General features: G+C 38.8%; 1 protein-coding gene across 4 annotated transcripts in view; it reads right to left on the bottom strand.

Annotated features, from left to right (window-relative positions):
• The window catches only part of zeb2b (zinc finger E-box binding homeobox 2b), a 65843-nt gene that overhangs the window by 29364 nt on the left and 11858 nt on the right, over positions 1 to 24621 (bottom strand). The window contains exon 1 of one of the 4 annotated variants that reach the window (XM_052558558.1): positions 19388 to 19498. The exons of the other annotated variants lie outside the window; for them this stretch is intronic. The gene's annotated coding sequence lies outside the window, so the exon portion shown is untranslated. Of the gene's footprint in view, positions 1 to 19387; positions 19499 to 24621 lie in introns of those variants that run through there. 4 annotated transcript variants of the gene reach the window in all.

The following is a 24621-nucleotide window of genomic DNA, read 5'->3' as shown; positions in this document are numbered from 1 at the left end:
GGTAGCATCAAAGCTCCAGTTTTTCTGCCAGTGGTGCATCACAATGCACGTGTGTTCCTTACATAACTAAGCGTTCCCTGTTCTCTTTAGATGTACAGAGGGGCCACAGAGAGTTGTGCAGCACAGTTCAGTTGGTAAAGGTGGAAGTTCTGATGTCCTGTCCACCTCTCTGGCTCAGTTCTCTGAGCGTTTCCATCCGAGCCATTCTCTTTTGATCACAGGCATGAAAGCCGTTTCTTGCGAGAGTGCAGGTACCTAGGGTACAGCTAGGTGCTAATTAGCTCAGCAGGATAATTGATGTGTAGATTACACTGTGAACAAATGCCTCGACTTGTTTGTTCTTCTCACTTTTACTCCCCCCTTACCTCTGCCCTAATGAACAGTACCTACTTCGTTAAAACCACGCTAATGCGCAGCGAGAAGTGGGGGGAGGCTTTCCTCAGGTGGAAATACCTTTCAGAGGGAGCGTGCACAGATGCGCTCCCACATGTACGCTCTTGACCTGCAGAAATGCTTCCGATGAGCGCAGGGATTTATACAGGCATCTCAAAGAATTTGAAAAGGAAACAATTTCTAAATGAAAGGCCGTGCCATTAGAGTACCAATGGAGTTCTATTGTTACACCCAGTAATGCCATTTCCTTCATCTTTTGTCTCAGAGAGGCTATTATTAGCGGCCTCTCACAGCTGCGTATCCGTTCAATAGGGTTTGATTTTGGTCATTAACAAGTGAATATCAGCAAACACATTTGTGGAGCCCCTGCCATTGCTAATAAACTAACAATGAGTACAAGCCTAATTGGGAAATGCAATGAAGAAATGGAGGTAAGGCAAGACAGCAGAAGAATAGACAGGTCATTATGAGGACGGATGTGGAGAGAAAAAGGTGAACAGTTGAATTGTCGCCTCCTCGCAGTTCCCACGGACAGCTATAATTCGTCTCTTGCTAGTTTACGTGTTAAACACATTATTGTGATTATGGACTCCCACTTTTTCAGTGCTTCTGCACAAACAGAAGCGCACACACCGGGGCTGTGTCTACGCCTGCGAGCCATCCGTGTGTTCTCCCAGACAGTTGACGGGTGTCTGGGTCAGAGGTTTCCCTCTCCTTGCCCGTTCGATGCACTTCCTGTCTGAACTGAATTCCCTGCAGCTGCTTTCAGATCTTTATTCAGACCGGAAGTCTTTGTTAAGCACTGCCTTCATTATTCGGTCTGTATAAACCTGAAGAAATGTGCTAACAGAAAGAATTTCCACTCTGGTCTGTTAACCCTGAAAATGCACATGGGGGGTGGGGGTTTACTAACATTGATATGTGCCTATTGATGATGTTGTTTACTTTTTAATATAAAATCCGTATTCGTATAGAATGGAGACATGTTTGTGCTGAAGACAATTCTTAGATACTGACTATTTATGCATTTGTGAACTTGGACCACAAAACTAGTCAAAAAGTTTTTTTTTTTTCATTTTATTCGTATTTATTTATTATTGAGATTGAGACATGCTGAATAAATAAGTTGTCAACAATTTATGGCAGGAAATTTACAAAATATTTTTAGGGAACATGATCTTTACTCAATATCTTAATGATTTTTGGCATAAAAAAATAAAATAAAAATATGATTTTGACAGATACAATGTATTGTCGGCTATTGCTACAAATATACATGTGCTACTTATTACTGCTTTTGTGCTCCAGGGTCACATTCTAAGTGTATTATTATTATTATTATTATTATTATTATTATTATTATTATTATTATCTAAAGTGACTTGCATTGAAAAAAAAAAAAAAAAAAAAAAAAAAAAAATATATATATATATATATATACATTTTCAAGTTGATTGTGCCATACTGAAAAATGATCAAAAGGGCTACAAAATATTTAGTAAATTCACCCCACAGAGTTTTGAGATGGAAGTCCAGCTAAAATCCAAACTGTTAAGTTTTTGCTTTCTCCAAACTAAGCCAACAGGGATCTAATCCTCCAACAAACTCCATAAACACACTCCTCCTGCTTTAAGAAAGTGCAAGAAACCATTTTTTTTCTCTCGATATTTCTGCGCTTAGACCACACCATAATCATCTTATACACGCTTTTCTTTGTTTGGGGATTTTCACGTTTCTCCTTCCAGAGAGATAAGCAACACAATAATGAAAGCTTTAATTACCCCACCCCTCTGCCCGCTGAAGGACGCGAGACTGTGTCATCACGGAGGGGGTGGGGGGGTGGATTGGTTGCAGATTGTGCCGGAGCTAAGAAAAACTGTATTTGGACTTCTAGCTGAAATGGGGAGAAAAAGGCAGTCGGGCAAACTGGCACTTTCCATCACCAACCTGATAATTCTCACTCCATCCCTCTCCCTGGAGGTCTTTTGTTTTCCCCTCCTGCTTCCTGTCACCATCTCGGCACAGAATCAAATGACGGTATGGTTTACTTTTCTGTCTCAAAGAAAGATAGAGAGAGAGGAAGACGGGAATGATTTGGTCTGGGCCGGGGGTTTCACTGGGTCACAGGAAACCTGGACTATGCAGATTTTTAACAAAAGCCTTTCATCTTCTCCTGCCTTCCTCAACTTCCAAGTGCCGGAGACTTTTAAGCACAGAGCTGATAATGAAACCTCTTCTCTTTCAGCAGTAGATATGAGACTTTTTCATCCAAACTATAAACTCCCGCTATCACCATTAACAAATGCAAAACAGTTAATTAGAGCTGAGGAAACACATAATGGTGTTTCCAACACGGTAATTCAGGAGTTAAGTTACTCCACTGCTAAACCTGCAGCAGAAATATATATCAGTACTAGGTAATTTATTATTATTTATTTTTTTATGACTGGAATGTGGTTGTTATTATTAAAGAGTAACTGCCACATTAAATACTTTCTCAGGCCAAAGACAAATCTATCAATTTGATTAAATAAAGAGAACATGTACCCTGAAACAGAAAGTGTACACCATTTGTCAGACTCCACTGGCTGTTTTGCTATTTTCAGAAGGACAGTGTTCTTTCAGTATCACAGGCCTCCCACCAGCTTATCTTTATTAAAGAGCATCTACTGACACCCATAATAACCCAGAGCTCCATCATTCGGCTAAAGGACGGAGACGGACATCCACCTGGGGACCTGGAGAAAAGCAGGATAAAGCCGTGAGGTGAGAGGACACACAGAAAGGCCGCTGATACTGAAAGCTTTTATTTGTGACTGCTTTCTTTCTTTTTTTGGTTTATGTGTGTGTGTGTGAAACTGTTTGTTACCGCGGCTCTTATCTGTACTGGTGTATGTGTAAGGTGTGAGAGGATGAAAGCCGTGTGGGTGACAGGAACTCAGCTGCGGCACGGCACAAAGAAACTAATCAGCCTTTTACAGCTTGAACCGAGGCGGTTAGGTAGCCTTGCACTAACCGCACACGTGCTAGCTCTGTCACCGCTACAAATTGGCTTCTTACAGAACTCAAGGTGCCAATGGACCATTAGACGCACAAAAGCAAGAGTTTCCCTTGCGTCTCATGTGAAAAAAAGAAAACAGCTCCTCCCCGCCAAGTAAAACACACACTGTCTGCTCCTGATCAGGGATGTTTGGGGATCTGGAATACCTCTGTTCTACCAGAGTCAATAGAATCAACAAAAACTATTTGCATGTCTTTACAACCGTGTAAAAAAAAAAAGAAAAACCTATAGAAAGAATCACAGAATTTGTAATGGTTTTACTGGTTATAATGGGAATTGTATTGGTTTTAATGGAAACTGTAATGATGCCTGTAGGTCTCTACTGGTAATTGGTCTCCTTCTATTGGTGGCTTGTTAAAACTAATAAATCCTTATGGAATATGTCCCAAAACACAATACATGGTTTGGGGTTTTAATCTTTTTAATTTTTATTATTATTATTTTTAGCAGTGAAAACCTGAATATTAGAGTAAATAAGAAAGCAGCTCCTTTTAGCACTACACAAACGTGGCTTTATTCTCTAATGGCTTGAAAATAAATCAGACATGCACGCACACACCTGCACACACAGTAAACAGGTTGACAAAGAGGAAGCTGTCACCAATTAGCGGCAGTGCTAATCTGGTTGTGTCGAGAGGATTATACTCTGTCCTGGTGGGACGGGGGAGAAATTTCATTTCCTGTGCAGCGTTCGCAGACTCTACCTGAGTCAGCGGAGCTGCGCACGTCAAATCCGTGCTGAGATAACAGTTAATCATCTCTCGCCCTGAGAAACTGTTTCCCTCCACTGGGCCAAGCACCCGGCGCTTCATTCCTTCTGAAAACACACATGAAAATGTGACCTAAACTCTCACCAACGCCAACATGGAAAACACGGGTTCCACTCTGTTATTTCATGTGACATGTTTAACTAGTTTACAAGGTTTATGCTGCCTTCAAGTCCTCTTACGTATGAAGTTGAAAATGTATTCAAGTGACTTTGGTCTGAATAAAATGGATGGGTTGAGCAATTTTATAGCTGGCTTAAAACCTATTGCAATATGTATTATTATAAATATGACTTCCTAATGCAGTATATAATATGTATAGCAAATATTTACAATTACAATTGAAAGTCAAAAGTGAAATAATATTAATGTACTGTATCATTTCCAAAACAAAATATGCAATAAAGAAGGATGGGGATGTAGGCAGAGACTTGAATTTATCTCTGATGAATAGATTGAATCGTGGTTGAAAAAAAATGACTTTTTTCATATTTCCGGGTTTCAGTTCAGCAGAAGTTGTCATAGTTGGTTTAACGTCATTCAACATACTGTCTTGCTTCTTAAAGTTTACTTTGTTAGAGATTTTAAGAGTGCACCCGTGCATGATTTCTGGACTTATGTTATCAACAAAAAGGGCTCTGTGGTATTAAAATTAAATTTTATGGCTATTCATATTGGGTCACTGCAATGATATATATCTGAAACACACAGATACAGATATTTGGACTACTCTGAACTAGCACTATCTGAACAAAAGTGCTTTTAAACATAAGAGTGTGAGTTACAGTTTTAGTGGTTAACCTGAGTAAAAATTGAAAACACAAAGAGAGAGAGAGGGGGGTGAGAGCGCTCTGAACCAAACCACGAGGGAACACCGGCCCTCGGATCGCAGGAGAACAAAACATAAACCTGCTTTTATCAAAGTGCACTGAAATGCAAAAGGAAGTGAAGACAATGATGTCCCACAGTTTTGATGCTCGTAATGTCAAGGTTGTTGGTTCGATTTCCTGGGAACATGCATACACTGTTAAAAATAAATAGTCTTCATCAGCATTGAAAGTCTGACACTTTCAAAAATAAAGATTCCAAATTTAGAGAGAGAGGGGGGTGGGGTGGGGGTGGGTCTGCGGGGTTTATTGGATTAGGCATTGAGCTGTAGGTGAGAGATAAGACAACGACAGATTCAGTGTGAGTGAGGGCAGAGAGGTTCGAGGTACGAGCGTCTTATCATGCTGTTTTGTTTCTGGGAAAATCAGGTGGAATCATGCATTCAGCCGTCATGAACGAGCATCTGAACACGACACTTCACAACCACCGCGGCGTGTGTTTGCACGCTTACAAGCCCTGTGTTGTTTATCTGTGTCAAATCATATGCAAATGAATACCCTCAGCTTTAAAGTGTTTTACAGACTCACTACAGTGAATTCTGACAGCGCTCCCTCACATTGGATCTTCACTGTCGGTTTTTGTCCTTATTTCATTATTTTGCACTGAAAACACACACGCTCCTGAAGCAGGAGAGAAAGTGTCCATCTGTCTGAAATTTAAGCAGCCTACACTGACACAAATTCCCAGAGAGAGGAGTGATTTCCTCAGGTTTAACTAAATAATTAACGCTCACCTCACTTTAGCATGATGAAGCAATTTTAGCTAGTACAGCTACACACACACACAGTCACTAAAGAGGGTGAAAGATAGAGAACAGGAGCAAGACTTCCTGAATATCTGAATAATTCAAACTTCTAGACAAGATGAACAGAGAAATGTTACTTTTCCTCATGAAGGAAATTCTCAGACTGTTAGAAAGGGAGTGACCCAAGAACTTGATCACAGCAGTGTCCGGTTCATTAACACTCGCAATGACTGCGTTCAGAATACAATACTAGCTTGCTGAATGTCCATAGCCCATGTATACTGCATGTCGTGTTACTTCACTTACTCAGGATTTAATTTAGAGCTTGATTTTCTCACAATGTCAACACACTTATCAGAAGTTGAAGTGGCCACTAAGAATTAATGCATAAATGATAATGTCTAAAAATGCATCATTAAACATTGTAGTCTGATCAATTAAGCAGTAATTTTAGTATCACTGATATACTATTATAGTTTTAATTCATATTTATTTTATTTTAATATTACATAAATTGTATTTTTGGCTTTAAATGTTATTTTAGTTTTAGTTATTTTAGCACATCAAGTTAATATAAAAATATATATAAATGATAACACTAACTGAAATGAAAAGTTTTAAGGAATTTTATTTCAGCTTATTTTATTTCAAGTAACAAACATTTTAGAATTAGAAGTGTATCTTAACTATAATTACCCTGCAAATAAGTAGTCAGCAACAAAAAACTAAAGGAACTCTGCTAAAATAATTTTGCAAACTCCAGAAGAAGCAATATATATATTTATTTTGTGCATCCATGCATGCTTTTTGAGTCGGATCACTACCACTGTATCTGAAACGTGAGCATCCACACATTCACAAGTCAGAGATGTGATCAGACTCATTGAGGAACAGATCTGATTAGCTGAATGAACCCGTGTGGCCCGTTTAAGAGAACAAGAGATGTGCGGCAGACAGAAGTGAGGAAATTGGAGGTGTTGTAACATTAGAAGGTCAGATTCGTTTTCCTCCAAGCTCCGTTCGGCAGGGATTTGTGAGTCAACAGCCCCTCTGGCTTCCTGTCAGCGCTCTGAACCAAACCACGAGGGAACGCCGGCCCTCGGATCGCAGGAGAACACAACATAAACCTGCTTTTATCAAAGTGCACTGAAATGCAAAAAAGGAAGTGAAGACAATGATGTCCCACAGTTTTGATGCTCGTAATGTCAAGGTTGTTGGTTCGATTTCCTGGGAACATGCATACACTGTTAAAAATAAATAGTCTTCATCAGCATTGAAAGTCTGACACTTTCAAAAATAAAGATTCCAAATTTAGAGTTTTTTTTTTTTTTTTTTTTTTTTTTTTTTTTCACATGGACACCAGATTCCCCAAAGGAGCTTTCAGTGAAACCATTTTTTAGAAGATTTGAATAATCTAAAGAACATTTCCTCACTATAAAGAACCTTGTATGCAGTGGAAACCACACGTGCCAATAAAGGACCTTTATTTTTAAGAACTTTTAACATCCATTGAAAAAAAAGATGGTTCTACACTGATAAAGGCTTTAAGGCTTTAGAAATGCAGCGATGCCATTTTTGGCTCCTCAGAGAACCTTTCAGCTAACAATATGTTTTTAGTGTGAAAAGCATTTTAATAATCTAAAGAACCTGTTTGCACTATAATAAAACCTTTAGTGATTACATGGATGTTAGACTTTCTTCATGAAACCACCTGCCAAAGAAGTTTTTTTTTTTTTTTTTTTTTTTTTATAATTCAATTAATGAGTGTATTAAGCACTGTTCACTGAAAGGTGGTTCTTCTAAATAGTTCTCCTAATGCATAACTGCAAAAAAAAAAAAAAAAAAGTTCATTCCAAAACAAATGTATATCTTGAATGTACTGTATATCTGCCAAACGCAAACCATGCAAACACAGAAGGGATGTAACAGGTGTTGCACTTGACCTTGCATGACCTCTCCAATCATGAATTCCTGTAGGATTCACTGGGCATTCTGCGCTCAAGGAGGTCGAACGGTCAGCGAACGGATCTGTGCGTGTGTTGCACAGTATTTGGCAGGAACATCTAAACGCGCTCATTCTGAAATCATAGAACAACTGCAAAATACTCGTAGAGAAAATACTAGCAGGGTAGAAAAGAAGTCGAGCAGCGATGAACAGAGTGAGGGGGAGGAAGAGACGTAGAAGATGAAGTCGAATGTGTGTTAACTTTCATCGTGAAGGTTAGTGCTGGATATTTACAGGCCACGTTGGCTAAACAAAGACTGATATGCTGAGAGACCATCATAAAAATCAATACATCAGTAAACCCCCACCTGCATCGGCCCTCTCGCTGTGTGTGTGTGTGTGTGTGTGTGTGTGTGAGCATAGATCACGTTTCTAAGGCTTCTGCCTACGCCATGATCAGAACAAGAGAGCAAAACCTTCTGGGATTCTGCAGAGGACCAGCCCACACACACACACACACACACACATGTTTACATGTGGCCTGTTGCCTTCAGAAACGGCTCTTCATGAAATAAGGTTAGAAGAACTCATTATTATGAGATGCATGTATATAAATGTCTGTTTTATGGTTTATAGAGTACAGTTAGATTGTGTTTATTTGGCCCAGGAGTGCTGTATCCTGTTCAGTACTACGAGACGCTCACAGTGACATGATATTGTGGATATAGTCACAGATAAAGAGTGTTTTTAGATACGACACACGGCAGAGTGACTATATGCACGATATAACACAACGTCTCTGCCAGAAAATGAGTTTGTGAATTAAACATAGGACTAATGAACACCGGACAGACTTTAGATTCTCTTACAGGCACAGACAAGAAACACACACACACACACACACATCAAATCTTTGAGTGTGTGTGTGTGTGTGTGTGATGTGGGGTGAGGGTCTGTTTTTGGCCCCGAGGGCTTGTGGGATACATCTCGAGAGAGATCTGGTCAAACTGTGTGGCAGATATGAGTGCAGGGCTCATAAATACAGTCGGCATCATTAATATTTGAGCGTAATGCTTCAGTTCTCTAATTAAACTTGTGGCTGATAGATGCCATTGTCCCATCATTACCTTCATCAGCCACAGCCGCAGAGATTTCATTAGCGCTAATGACGAATTACCAGCACTAGTCCTAACACTACTGCAACAACTACGCCTTACATCATTTATTAGTATTATTATTATCAAACATCACCACCAACAATATACATACAAATCGAAATAATTACTAAACATCTTTGAAAAAAATTGTGTGTGTGTGTGTGATTTCGTAACATTCTGTTGTAATAGGATATGCTCAACAAATGTGCATATAAAGCCATCTTTACATGTAATAAATAAAATTGATCAATTCATAGATAGTATTATAATATGGTATTTTATATTATAAAACTGTATATTCTATGGCCCTTCACCAACCCTACACCTAACCCTAACCCTCACAGGAAACTTTCTGCATTTTTACTTTCTGTATGATTTATAAGCGTTTTGAAAAATGGGGACATGGGTTATGTCCTCATAAGTCCCTCTCCTTGTAATATCTGTGTCATACCCTTGTCATTATACACACACACACACACACACACACACACACACACACACTCATGGAGTGATGGTGGCTGTAAAGCTCTTGAGTTAGAGCACATCCACACCGTTTTTTCCTCTATGAAATGGGTCAGAGGTCAGAGGTCAGCGGCCGCAGTGGGTGTCATACTGGTCCTGATGTTTCAGATCTCTGCTCTTGACTGACAGCTCCTTAAAGAGCCGATTATTCCTGAATAAAAGAAGGAACGAGGAGCTTTTTTTAAAACAGGATCTTGAAGAGATTTACGGTCCAGCAGACAAACAGAAAGCTGAAATGAATTCGGACTCTGGGGAGAAAAGGAAAACTGAGTTTCCCCTGATTCTGGAGGTCAGAACAAACCGGCCACAGCTGCCAGAAAGAAAAAAAAACAACAGCAACCGCTCCAGCTCTCTCCAGCTTTTACATGACATACAGTCACTTATACTGGTACGATTGAAAAAGAGTCACGGCACATCTGTCCAGGTCCGGTTCTGATGACACGAGTCCAGAATATCCCACACCGCAGTCGATACGCAGGGAAATATAATGAGACCGCTCTAGTTCTGATGTAGCTTTTATCTAGATTAATTCATACGGTATGAATATGAGATCAGTCTACAGCTCTCGTACAAACACTAGAGAGCGTATCACAACGCCTGCTGCCTTGCATGCTCTTCTGGCCGAAATCTAAGTCTGTGGAGTACACAAACACAGAATACATTGCTACCAGATCAATGGAAGAAGAAGAAGAAGAAAAATAAATGGTGGCGCAGCCAGCAGAGTTGTTTAAAAATACAGTCTTTTTGCTGTAATTAACAATAAAACTCCTGTATACTACTACTACTACTACTACTAATATATTCAGCAAAGCAATAATTTATATCCAAGTTTTAGTAGTTTTGTTGTGTTTTTCTCATTTTTGTGTCGGTTTTTATATATGCCTATATAGTTTTTATACATTTTAATTGCAATTTTAGATATTTCAGTACCTCTAATCAAACTACGTGGAAATTAGAAATTTCATTAAATCATTGTTACTTAAAATAAAAAAAGAAAAAAAAAAATATATATATATATATATTTTCAGTTCACATTTTATTTTCAGTAACAACAGATTTATTTATTTATGCTTTATGGACTGTATGTGTGGCACATTAATTTGCTAGCTACACATACACGACTATTAAGGGCACTCGTTAGGGTTTGAAACACGCCTACTGTACATACAAAAAATGTACACACACATTTTTTTTTATTTTTTTTTTTACTTTGTCTATTTTAACCGCCTGGCACATTTAAACTCACAGTAAGTAACGTATTGGGTCAAAAATTCAACACACACACACACACATACACGTGCAAGCAGAAAGCCCAGCGTACCATAGCTCGCAGAAAAAAAAAGACGCTCTGAGAATGAAAAGACGAGAGAAGCGGGCGATGTGGAGCGGCGGGGGAAAAGGTATCAGCTCTTGTCAATTTCAGGTATTTACACTTTGGTGATTCTGGCTGTTTTGTCCTACGGTGGCACCTTTAGAGCGGCAGATGTGTGAGAGAGTGGCATCCCGAGTCGCGCCCCAGGGCATGCTGGGTAATTCGGTGATGTCAGGGAAGGGTTGAGGAGAGCCGAGCTGACAGACTCTAAGACCAGAGGGCACAACTTCCACTCAGCTGGATCAGAGGCCTGCAAATCACTTATGAATAGTCATTAGAGTTTCATTACCTTCTCCTCCCTCTCTCTCTCTCTCTCTCCCTCTCTCTATCTCTCTCTCTCTCTCAACACCAAATGTCTTTTGTCATCGTCACAAGGAGCAGCATTTAATTGCCAATTGATTTCTTTCTTTCTTTTGCCGCTCTCCAATATGACAACATGTCACACGGTTAAACAGCGGCGGCGTTCCCGAGGGGATCGGATCGAGTCCTGATCTCGGAGCATTCACTTGGACTTCTTCGAATCGCATTTATAATTAATACTAAAGACAATCACAAAGCGTAATATGAGCTAAAGCATGCAGTAACTACAGTAGTGACATAACCACATAATCCAGTTCATTCCTAGCTCATGTTAACTAATGTTGTTAACTTTGTTGTTTTAGTTTTAGTTATTTTAGTATATCAGCATCAAAGTAAATTAAAATGGGAAGTGTTTCTTTTTGCATGTAGCTGAAATAAAATTACGTTAACATTTTCTGTATTCGATTTTAAATATTTAAATATTTTGAATTCGTTTTTATTTCTGTACTTGTGTGCATTTTCATTTGAAAGTTTTAGTAAGTGCATTGTTTTTGTAATTTGTATTAGTTATTTTTGTTTAAAAATATATATGTTTCCATATAGTTATTCAATTATGTTTCAGGTTAAGTTATTTTAGAATTTTGAGTTAAACTAAATAAAAAAATAGAAATGCTGCATTGGCAAGTTGCTGAAACAAAATACACTTAAGATTTTCTGTATTTTTTTTCACCCTGCTGAAATATTTTAATATTTTTAATCAGTTTTTATTTCTGTACTTGTGTGCATTTTTATTTGAAAATTTTAGTAAGTACATTGTTTTTGTAATTTGTATTAGTTATTTTTGTTTAAATATAAAAGCAAAGCAAAATACACATAAGATATTCTGTATTATTTTTTTTTTTTTTTATGTTTTTATTTTTTTTATTATGGGTTGGGTTAAGGTTAAAGCCTTGTTTCTGGTTTTAGTTTTAGTGAACTGTAATGACCCTGCTGGTGATCATGTCCAGGGCATGTAAAGTGTGCTCAGTCATTTAAAGAAACAAACACGGCTGTGTCACGGATCACGCTTCGCTATCTGTCAGTTACGAGCGTGTAGCGTGTTAAACGCTCCCATCATCCTCCAGTAAAGCCATCAAACACACCGCGCTCTGACAGGTGAACCCACGGCCCTCCGATCTCCTCCAAAACCTCTAAAACCTCCACCTCTCGGCTCCACGTCTGACACGCTTCAGTTCAACTTCAGCAAGCAGGCCAGAGAAAACAGAACAAAGACGAGTGGAGAGAGAGAATCTGAGCTGTGTTATCAGGTGTATCTTGTTTCCATTCAGTTCTTTCTGTCAGCACAACTGTTTTCAACATTGATGATAATAATACATGTTTTTTGATCAGCAAATCAGCATATTAGACTGATTAAGTGACACTGGAGGAAGACTGGAGGAATGATGCTGGAAATAAAATTTTGATTATAGGAATAAATTACAAAAAAAATAAAATAATAATATATATATGTATAAATACACACGCACAATATATATATTTTGGAAATATTTAATGTCAATGTATATATTTGTATTAATATAATTGATATTGCATATAAACATTTTTAATGTATTAACATAACAAAAAAAAAAAAAAAACCTTGCATGTGTGTGTATTCATATAGACTTTTATTTTGGATGCGATTAATCGAGAATAATCGTTTGATAGCACTGATTATTCCACAGTTTTACTGTTTGCACTGTTTATTTATTTTTTAACAATACATACAGCCTTGGTGAGCAGAAGAGACTTCAACTTCAGCAAGCAGGCCAAAAAAAAAAAAAAAAAAAAAGCATAAAAAAACAGAACAAAGATAATATGTGAGTGGTGTGTCATGTTTTCGGTAGTATCTTGTTTCCGTTCAGTGATTTTAAACCTCTTTATTCTGTCTTCTTCTTCTTTCAGAAAGATGAATACCGGTGTGTTTCTCATTGTGTCGACACGCATCTGAACGCTCGCGATTATCAGGCAGGTGCACGCGCTCTCCGGTGTCAGACCCGCTTAATAAAACACGACCCGTCCTGTATTCACTAAACCGTTCCTCGTGTCGCTGCGGATCGTGGGAGCGCGCATTGTTGCTGGGAGACGTGAAGCGGCGGCGCTCTTTGGCTCGAAGCGCGGGTTGATTACTGACTCACGCCTTTAATACGCCGCATAATGAGCAAATCTCCGACATACAGGAGCGCCATTCCAACCCAACAATGTGAGCCGGTAATGTGTGTGTATCGGAGGCCCATGCATGTGTGTGTGTGTGTGTGTGTATTAATGCGAGTTGTGCTGGGTAATGTTCACTCTATTGTAGCAGAGCAAACACAGCGCGCGTTTAACTGCTCAGACATGCTCTCTCTCTCTCTCTCTCTCTCTCTCTCTCTCTCTCTCTCTCTCTCTCTCTCTCTCTCTCTCTCTCGTGATTGGCAGCTCTAGAGGTTGCCAGCTCTGTTTCTTCAAACCTTGTTCAGTGTAGCAGGTGCTCTGTCCTGGTTAACAGGCGATAATTACAGCTTCTCCGGCGCGCAGACACAGATCAGGTCACTGGCACAATTACAGGCCTTGTTTTAGAACAGAGACGCGTTTCTGTCTCTATCTGCGCTGAATACTGCAAGGAAACTCCAAACTTCCAAATTTCAACTACAACTTTCTATTTATCTGTGAACCTTTAAAAATAAAATGTCTCACAGTTTCCACAGAAATAATTGTGTTCAACATTGATAATAATCTTCATGTTTCTTGAGCAGTAAATGATCATATTATTCTGATTTCTGAAGATCATGTGACACTGAAGACTGGAGGAATGATGCTGAAAATACAGCGGAGCATCACAGAAATAAATTACACTTTAACACAGATTCACACAGAAAACAGCTCGTTTGCTCTTATTAATGTGATCTTCTCACACTCATCTGTGCGTTTCTCTGTTCTGGAGCGAGCACACACTGCATCTCTCCATCACGTGAGGTTTAAACTCTCCCTGTGCTCGATGCACTTTGTTTAAGTATCTCTGCTCATTTCTGCGGCTAATCTCTTCAGCACAGTTTTTTACGAGCTGTTAATATTGATTGGTGGGTAAGACGGTGCAGGATGCAATCACAATAACAGGTTTCATTAGTGTGTGTGTGCGTGTGTGTGTGTGTGTGACACACATTGATCAGTGTAATGCTGAGACGCACCTTGAAGAATAATGAGCACTTATTTTAATGACCATTACAATTATCAAGGTCACTGTACGTAGAGACAGAGACGGCTTTGCGTTTACAGTCTCGACTCATCCTCTTCTGGTTTTATTTCTGTGTTTCATGTGTTTTCTGAAGCGTGCGGCTCTCTGTCACTCATTCAGAGCCTCTTGTAACCTCGGAAAGATGCATGCTTCAGAGAGCGTGTCTTTATTAGCACACGTATACCTCTTCTTGAGTCCTTCAATCTGAGCTCAACTATCTAAAAAATACAGCCTCTCACTCACTTGACATTAGACTGACATCTCCTGATGCACGGGGAACATTTACTGGAGTGAAAAAAACAGACAACAAACAAAATAAAAAGATGTTTCTTGAAAATCTATGATCAGTCTGTGAAAAGTGTTCTGAAAAGTGTTTTTTCTTGTTTTAAGCAAAAACAACATTCTTGACATTAAATTTAGATAATATGTCCTGGAAATCAAGTATAACAAAAAAAAAATAAATAAATACATAAATAAATAAATTTCATATAAAAAAAAAAATAATAATATATATAGTTTTTTTTTAAATATGAAATTTATTTATTTATGTATTTCTTTATTTTTGTAATTACCAGGACAAAACAAAGTTACACAAAAAAAATGTAAGTGTCTTCCTAAAGTGTCTAACTCGAGCTTATAGTTTCAATTAATGATGCATGTGTGCAATGATGAGTCTGACTGATGTACACCAGATGGACATGAACACACACACACACACACACACGCACGCACACACACACACACACACACACACACACACACACACTATGTAAGAAAGGTAGACAAACATTCCGCACACATGTGTGATGCATTCCAGTGCACTGCTGTTGTCAGTCGGACTTAAATTAGATATGAGTTTATCTAATTGTTTGAATGTCATCTGGACCAACCCACAGTAAATCCCCATCCGTCTAACCCACATTCCCAGCGGTCCAGAGTAATTCCCGGCGACACACAGGGACAGGCCGCTCCATCCGACCGCTGCTCTCCTGATCATAATGCAGTGTGTCAGCGCAGTCCGCTGCTTTAAAAGAATCAATTAAGTTTTAAAAAGGTGTTCCAGAGCCTCTCCATATTACTATAACAGAGAGTGAGACACAGACTCCTCCAGAGACGACAGACTGAGTCTCTCTCTGCGCTTACACCGAAGCCTTAAAGGGCCAGGTCATCCAAAAATGAGACCATGTTGCAAACCCATAAGACAAAAGGAAATGTTTAGCAGAATAGAAAACAGAACGTTTCTGGGATTTATTATATATATATATATATATATATATATATATATATATATATATATATATATATATATATATATATATATATATATATATATAAACAATTTCAACAGGTTTTTACTGTATCATTTGTATATGTAAAAGAGCAGCACTGACATTCTGCTAAACATCTCTTTTCGTCTTCCATGTTTGTTTTTCAGTGATCTGTCGCTTTAATCTGTCTTCTAGTGTTACATCCCATCTCTGGTTTCACCTGTGTGTGTGTGTGTGTGTGTGTGTGTGTGTGTGTAGCCAGCAGCGCTGCTCTGTTTTGCCGTGGGGTAGAGATGAACCCGAGGCTGTTGCCCTTGCCCTGTCAGAGCCCCTTTAGTATTAAACAGAGTGAAGTGGAAACTAATCGTCTGTTTCTCTCCCACCTCGACAGACGAGAGACGGAGCGCAGCAGCTGCTAGATTTCAATCAGGTGAGACGTCGTAGGAAAAACTGCATCTCTTTGAAGAGCTCTAGAGAGCAATAAGTGCATAAAAGCTCGTATGTGTGTGCTTTAGTGAAGCTCACCGGAGGTTTGACATGAAAGCCTGACGGGGAACATCTCCACCTGCATTTGCAGTGAAACGTTCATATCGCAGAGAAGGACTTGACATTTAATACTTTTGGAGATATTCAATGTACACTAGTCAACATTTGAAGTGGATCAAAAAAGTTCATCAAGGACAAGAATGCAATTTGGATTTAGGTTTTAGGACGACTTTGATGAAAGGTTTTGATCCAGATGTTGACTCGTGTAAATCTTGATACATAAGTGAACCTATTTCATTATATTTAACCATTGCATGCACCAGTATGATACATAAAAACAAACATCATTATTTATGCACAAATATCAAAAAGAATACATGAAAATGTTGCATGTAAAGTTATGCATGACGCAAATGAATCACTGAATTGTGTTTTTGAAACAGTTCACTGATTTAAAATGAATGCAAACAAATCTAATGCATTTTTTTCAGCTGAAGTTTAAATACAAAATTAATTAATTCATGCATTCACTTTTAATCTGTATTTCCGCTCTCTTTCTCATAGTGTTGCTTAATGTATATCACCATGTCGTCCAGCACTAGTGCAGGTCAGAGATACACACAGCCTCTGTCTATTTCAACTATACAGCTACACATAAACCCAGGAGGAGATCATAACTCTTATTTATGTCGTTCAATTTGCCCGCACAACTCCACAATTCATTTTCGTGATCAATTACAAAGGCTTCAGGCTTCAGGAATCCATCTCCGCACGCATCCGTTCTGCTCGACTCCACCGGGAATATCTACACTCATATTTAAACGTCGTTTCTTTTGGGTTTGTTTGTTGGGATGTGTGATCGTGTCCCAGGTGCATCACCTGTTTAGTGGCTTTTCAAAGAGCTCGGTTTTAAGGCAAAAGAGAGAAAGAGGAAATCGTGCACCAGGTGATACACATTTGTTCAAACAAAATTGTTTTTTTTGGCACCCCAGTTGTCTGGAGCGGTTATGGGGAAGATATATAAAGAAAAGGAAAGTGCTAGATATTCGGTTTTATGGATATTCAAATAGCAGACGATTTCAGCGCATGTATATTTAGATTTTTCCGCACCCTTTCTCCCATAATGCAGAACCGCTTTGGAGGGAGAGACGGCGGCCTGAGCTCTTCTTTGCTCATGGACACAGAAATTCATTTCAATATATTTACCTCTATGAATATTTTTTTGTCTTTCAGTGGGAAATAATAAAGAGTAAAGTCGGCCTGCCCAATGGTGGGAGCTCCACAGACGCATTAGAAAGGGAAATTGCACTCAGCAGGATGAAAAATCATTGTGTTACCCCAGGTGAAAAATATTGTTGCTTTGCTTAAAAGTGCATGCAAGGCAAGCCGCGTTATTAGAATGTTTAAATATTAATTCTTCCAGCGGGTAGTAAAGATGATCGAGACACTGTGTCAACTACTTTATTTTTCTTGCAGGGGCCACAGGAACGCTCTCTTTCTCTCTCTTTCTCTCAGGTTTGCTCTCTCGGCAAACAAACAAACAACGGTTTCATTACAGCAGATTTGCGCTTAAGACTTTAATAGCAGAAGCTTCTGGGATCCGCAGATTTCATCAGTTTATGGCTGTTTGCGTGCAGATGAAAAGGAATAATTTAAAGACTCCGGTTTGTTCTTGCGAGGTAGATTTAAGTGATGCTAAGAGCCAGGATGTTTCAGATCATATCATCACCGCTTCATCTTCTGTGTGTGTGTGTGTGTGTGTGTGTGTTCAAGAATCCTCGAGCCACATCTGAAGAGATGCTAAAGCAAATTACAATTGATCCCACATGTCAGTCCGTACAGGTAACAGTCAATAATCTGGGATCGCGAGCGCAGCGACAATCTGTGTCGAGTAATTAAAAAGAACTGTCTGTCTCTCTCCCAGGCGTTCAGATGTGCCTCTCCAGGGCTCTTCACCCCTCGTCACTACAAAGGGAGCACAAATTGAGCAGTTTGCTCACACAAAGCTGGCTTATTTCTGAGGATCTCTTCTGGCTTTCAGGTAAAGTTGCATGTGTTCCCGAAAAGAGGAGAGCAATCCGAGACTTTGCAGAGCAAAGAGTCTCTCTCTCCTGTCAGGATTCAGCACCTGAGACGGATTGGCTGGGTTCGCTCATGCGCTCCGCAGACGGAGTGTAAAGGCACTTTAAAAGCTCATCAGGCGAGGGCTGTACTTGTAGGAAATACCTTATTCATGACGGAGCAGCCGAGTCGAGGTAATGACTCAAATCAAGGTGGCCTCGCAAATGTTTAAATCTACAAGGAGCGCGAGAGCATGAATAATGCACAATCATTTGCATCTAAATTTTTTAAGTGTTCTTTATTCAAAAACTAAAATGCGGCTTCGATTAAACTTTGATGAGTGGAAGCTGAGACGCAGGAGCCCGGATCCCTCTTATTTGTGGAAATTATTTAGAGGAGCGATAAAAGAGGATGAGCGGGACTTCAATAAATAGTAATTAAGTGTGAGGTATTCGACACGGCCGGATACAGACACATGGATAAAAACACAACCTGTGTGTGTGTGTGTGTGTGTGTGCGTGTGTGTGTGTGTGTGTGTGTGTGTGTGTATCATATCAGGACACAACTCTGTATAATGACATGGGTATGACACAGGTATTACAAGGAGAGTGTGACTTATGAGGACATTACCCATGTCCCCATTTTTAAAAACACTTATAAATCATACAGAATGAGTTTTTTTGAGAAAGTAAAAATGCACAAAGTTTCCTGTGAGGGTTAGGGTTAGGTGTAGGGTTGGTGAAGGGACATAGAATATACAGTTTGTACAGTATAAAAACCATTACACCTATGGGATGAACACACTTTACACAAAAACAAACATGTGTGTGTGTGTGTGTGTGTGAGAAAACTGTCGTGCATTTGCATTCATGCATTTGCTGTATATATATATATATATAAAGGAAGCGGATGGATATAAAAATCTTCAGAACACTAAAAATATACAAATAAAATAAAACTTATTTCAGCTATGGCAACGTTTCCCATATTTGGTTCAGTTTAATTTGGAATACTAAAACAAAATAAACAAGCAAACAAACAAACATATAGACTAAAGAATTAAATGACAAAAAAAAATAAAAATAAAATAAAATAAAAAAAGCTCTGCAACACCTGCGTTGTGTTTGTGTGCACATAAAGGAAGCTGATGAATATTAAAATCAGTTTACCTGCTGTTGATGTGAAGAGAACGGATCCACGGCCAATCAGCAGCCAGAGAGAGAGAGAGAGAGAGAGAGAGAGAGAGAGAGAGAGAGAGAGAGAGGTATTGATTAATTCTGTTATCTATATCTGTTGTAAAAGCTCACAGAGAGATCTCACAGCCAGATCACATTTAACACTGACGGACAACACAACTCTGAGGCAGAGAGAAAGTCTCAAAGCTAGATGCATCTGTGTTCATGATCCTGCAGATGAACATAGAGAACGATCTCCTGAACGACACGCATGATCCGAGGAATCATTCACACTCAACTTTAACAACACTACACTACTGATGAGTGACTCGAGCAGTGTTAGAAAGCATCTGGAAACAGCAATGAGCAGATGACAGAAGTGCAAATAAAGGTAGTTTTACCAAAGCAGTGTTTAGGTGTGTAGTGTGTCAGACAGAGAGACAGACCGCGGGAGGAGAGCGTCTCCACTCACCCCTGGACTCTACACCGTTATTATCACTGATTCTCATTCAATCTGCATTTAACACACATCTGAGGTCAACAGCATCTCCACCCTGAGACACAATTACAACACACACACACACACACACACAGATCACACACACAGATCACGCACACAAACACACACACACACACAGATCACCTACACCTACACACACACACACACAACACACACACACAGATCACACACACAGATCACGCACACAAACACACACACACACACAGATCACCTACACCTACACACACACACACACACACACACACTATAATCTCAACTGGCTTAATCTACGCAGTACACACATTATATGATGTGATGATGATTTTAGTTTGCACCAGGTTTATTATTGATAACTAAAATCAAAACTAAAATCATAACAAAACATTTGAACAAAACAAAATAAAATAAAATCCTGCTAATTGCCAGGCCATATTTCTATTTTTCATTTATTTGAACTTTAAGAAAAGCAAATTAAAGTAAAGTAAAATTTGAGTTACTTTTAACTAAACTTTAGCTAGTTTTAATTTTCATTTAGTTTAAGTTGAAGTGCTAAAAAATAAAATAAAATAAAATAAAATAGTACAACATAAAACCTATAGACAAATGTTAAATAATAATAATAATAATACAAGCTAAAAAAAATAAAATAATTCAGAATTGTCACTTAAACACATTAATCTTTCTTTTGAAATCAGTTCCTTAAAATGCATTTTCTTTTTTTTTTTTTTTTTTTTTTTTAGATCAGAACAGAAACACACTGCAGAATCCAGGCCTGGGCAGCGTAACACAGCGGTACTATAATGACAGGCGTGTACTATCAGTGTGAAGTCAGTCGTGGATCGGCTCATAGTGACGCAGAGAGGAGACTCACCGATCTGTGAGAGACACGAGGCTACTGAAGCCTCAACAGACGGAGGGAGGGGAACACTTCATTCTGCTCCATGTGAGAGAAAAAAAAGTGTTTCGTTTGTACAACGTGTTACTGACGACTCACAAGAGTACAGTCGAACACACACACACACACACACACACACACACTTCACCATCCGCCCACAGAGGTGCATGTTATCACTCAGAGGTTTCCCTTTGATGCTGTAAGTTATGCTTCATATAAGCATCAAGGATTTTAGGAGACAAAAATAGAGACAGATGAGTCAATAGTTGTCAGATAGTAGCAGAGTTTAACAGAGTTTTAAAATGAACATGGATACACTGAAAAAAATCAAAAGAATTAATCAAACAACAATTAACAAAGAGTACAACAAAATACTATTTTAGTCTTTCTACTTCAATTTGTAATGTATAATTAAGTCTTTAAAGTGCTGTGTCTTCGCAAATTCTGATTCAATGCTATATTTAATATAACAATATATTATAATATAATATATAAGTGTTTTGTTTTTTCCTCTGTGCAGCTTAGATCTCTTATATGAAAGATTTCCGACTTGGATTGTGAAATCTGAGCACTGTTTTAATAAACTATTTTGAATCTCTCTGTAATTTCTAAGTTTCAAAAGTGAATATACAACAAATGTTTGTAGTGTCAAAGCTCAGTTCATGTTGTTATCTCTGACTTGAGCAAATCTTGAGCACAGATCAATGACATTACAGGAGCCTTTTTGTTTTTGTCAAGAAAGCAACTCGACAACTGAGACATTACAGCGATTTCAAGCGGGATGCTCGCTATCTACGGGCCTCGGACTTCCAGGAGTCTGGAAGAGTCTCGTCTCGCAGCGTGTGATGTGTTCGTTTCCAGAGAATAATCCACGATAAGGTCTTTGTGCCGTCTGAAAGAGAGGGCAAGCAGCGACTGATGTCTATCTGAGAACAGACAGCGAACAATCTGACGTGAAACACCAAACGCCGGCGGATCTGATCTTGGGCGATACGATGTGTTGTGATGTGTTTCAGGGCTGGAGGATCTGCTCTCGGAGTGACCGCTGTGAAAGAGCGACACGTTCAACTGTGAATGAGAAGACACGATGCTAACATATGTAATTAATTCAGCAGACGCATACATGTGCGTATAAACGTGATCTGGCCGAGCAGTCATCCGTTCTGCGGGCGAGGGGCGGATAATCGGGCGTTCCTCGCACACATCTGCCAAACATTGATAGCAGATGTCAGTCAGTGAACGAGCAAGAGAACACAGAATTAAAAATGCAAGCATCACCAACTTCTGCTTGTTTACTTGCTGGAAAATGAACTAGTAGAATAGAATAGTGCTCGACAAATGCCAGCAAACCAGGCCGAGTAATTGCATGCCTCCCTCTTTACCACCTGCTCTTCTTCTTCAGGTTTTAGGATCCTGCTTTCTCCTGCTCTGTTTTAATTCGACAGCACAAAAGCAACACCGCAGCGAACGTTGCATTTCTGTCCGTTTGCATCAGTTTTCGCTTGCATAATTCATTTAAATTAGAGCAGAAGCTTGGCTGAGTAATAAACCCGAGTTGGGCTGCGCGACGGTGTAAATGAAATGTGAATATTTTACTGATGAAAATGCAGAAATGCTCTTACTCCACTTTCCTGCGTTATTAATGGATGGCTTGACGAGCGAGCAATGCTTTATTGTCTTTACTCGACGCACTAAAAGGCTCCGGCGTATAGAGATCGTTCTCACGGCCGATGCATCAAACATCTCTTCTGCAGACGGTCACACCGGGCAGAACGATAAAACACCCAGATCAAGAGAAACAGCCACCCAGGACCTGTCGAATAATGGGAAATAAGACAGGGCTCTGTTAAAACTCATCTGCCCTGAAGATGTAATAAAATTGACATATTGATTCCTTTGAATTTACGAATGGCTGTTTCATAAACTCCATTTCCAAAGCTTAGAGCTCCGTCATTTTCCCCCCAAATGGATCAATTATGTGCCCACGTAATCCAGTTACCTGTGAAATCTCTCTCTCTCTGTGTCTCTCCACCACAGACACACACTTCAAGGTGTGTGTGTGTGTGTGTGTGTGTCTATCACACACTGAGCAGGAGCTCATGCAGGATTAGGATGAATTATGTTCACCTACATTTACTGCGTTTGAAAAATGTCCAGAGAATGAACTCAACACCAGGCTATAGTTGTTTTATAGCATGTCTAGTCTTTGTTTGGGCTCTATAGTGTATGTTTGCTGATATACAGACCCACACAGAATCAGAAAGTTCAACGCACGCTGTTGCACTAAACATTTGGGATATTTCTGATTAAAATCACATTTAAAAAAAGTGTCAAGATACCCTTAAAGAAACATGAAAAAGCTCAATCAAATCAAAAGTTTGTAAAAGGGTCGGCAAAAAGTGTTTTTTTTTTTTTTTTTTTTTTTTTTTTTTTTTTTTTCAGGGATTTTGGAGTCTCTTTCTGGTTACCAAGGCTGCTAAAAAAAAAAAAAAAAAAAAAAAAAAAAAAAAACTGCTATTATGAAATATTATTGCAATTTAAAATACCTGTTTTCTATTTGAATATCTGTTCACATGTAATTGATTTCAGTGTCACATGATCTTCAGAAATCATTCTTATATGCAGATTTACTGAACAAGAAACATTTCTGATAATTAACATTCTGATTAAATAAATAAATACATGAATAAAAATATTTTTAAACATTATGTCACCAATTACTTAATATTATATTTCATAAAATGAAATAAGCCTGCAGATCTGATGTTCTATGAAATTAAAGATGCAATGTGTGTTTTACGAACTTACAATCAAGATGTTTTAATTTGGAAGACATAATATTAACAACAACTATTAAGCAGTGCCTTGTAAAAAAAAAAGAAAAAAAAATATACATAAATTGTAAAAATATTGAAGATTGCTGCTTTAGAATCTGTGCATTATTTTTATTTTTATTTGTATTATTATTATTATTTATTTAATCAATGCAGCGTTAGATTAAAGCAGAACACAGATTCACATTCTGTGCATATAAAACACTTCACTATTGTCTCGACAATCAGTGTCTTATTTTCTATGCATGGGGATCCACACATTGAGTTAAATAGCTTCCTCGCGATTGATTGTGTAAATATATTCACCTCAGCTTGTCATGCAAAGCCTTGGCACTGTAAAGACAAGTCAATTATTTCACACGGAGAAATGTTCGTAATTATATCAATTAATAAGAAGTGATTCACAGACGAAACCAATTCATGGTCTGGATCTGGATAACTGGCAACCTGTGCAATAAAAAAAAATAAAAATAAAAACATCCCTGCAATCTCAGTGATAGACAGTGATCTACAAATATTGCTTAAATAATCACTGAATTAAAACATATTCACATGCAAAACACAGGGCTCCTATTATACGCTACAACAAATCATCTCAATACTAAACTAAACCGATGCAGAACATGCAGTGTGTGTGTGTGTGTGTGTGTGTGTGACAGCTGCAGTATGTTGGGCTTGTAAAGGGTCACTACGCTCTGGAATACCTGTCAGATCACACACAACCCAAGCAGTCGAGTGACTCCAAGAGGAATAGGATGAAATCATAATAAAGGGAAATCCTGGGAAGTGTGTGTGTGTGTGTGTGTGTGTGTTTGGGGTCTTTGGAGATAAGGAGGTGTGTGTGGGCTACGTTTGACATGCTGAACAGAAGCAGCACCTTGACTCTCAGAACACAGCAAACACACAGCACTACAAACACACCCTGACACCCCAAGAAAACTGCAGCAATGTGTCACACGGCTGCAAACGCTTCTGTGACCGAGCGTGTGTGTGTGTGTGT

The sequence above is a fragment of the Carassius gibelio genome, chromosome B6 (genome assembly GCF_023724105.1).
Source record: "Carassius gibelio isolate Cgi1373 ecotype wild population from Czech Republic chromosome B6, carGib1.2-hapl.c, whole genome shotgun sequence".
Classification (NCBI taxonomy): Eukaryota; Metazoa; Chordata; class Actinopteri; order Cypriniformes; family Cyprinidae; genus Carassius; species Carassius gibelio.
This window is presented reverse-complemented; position numbering and strand designations above follow the sequence as displayed.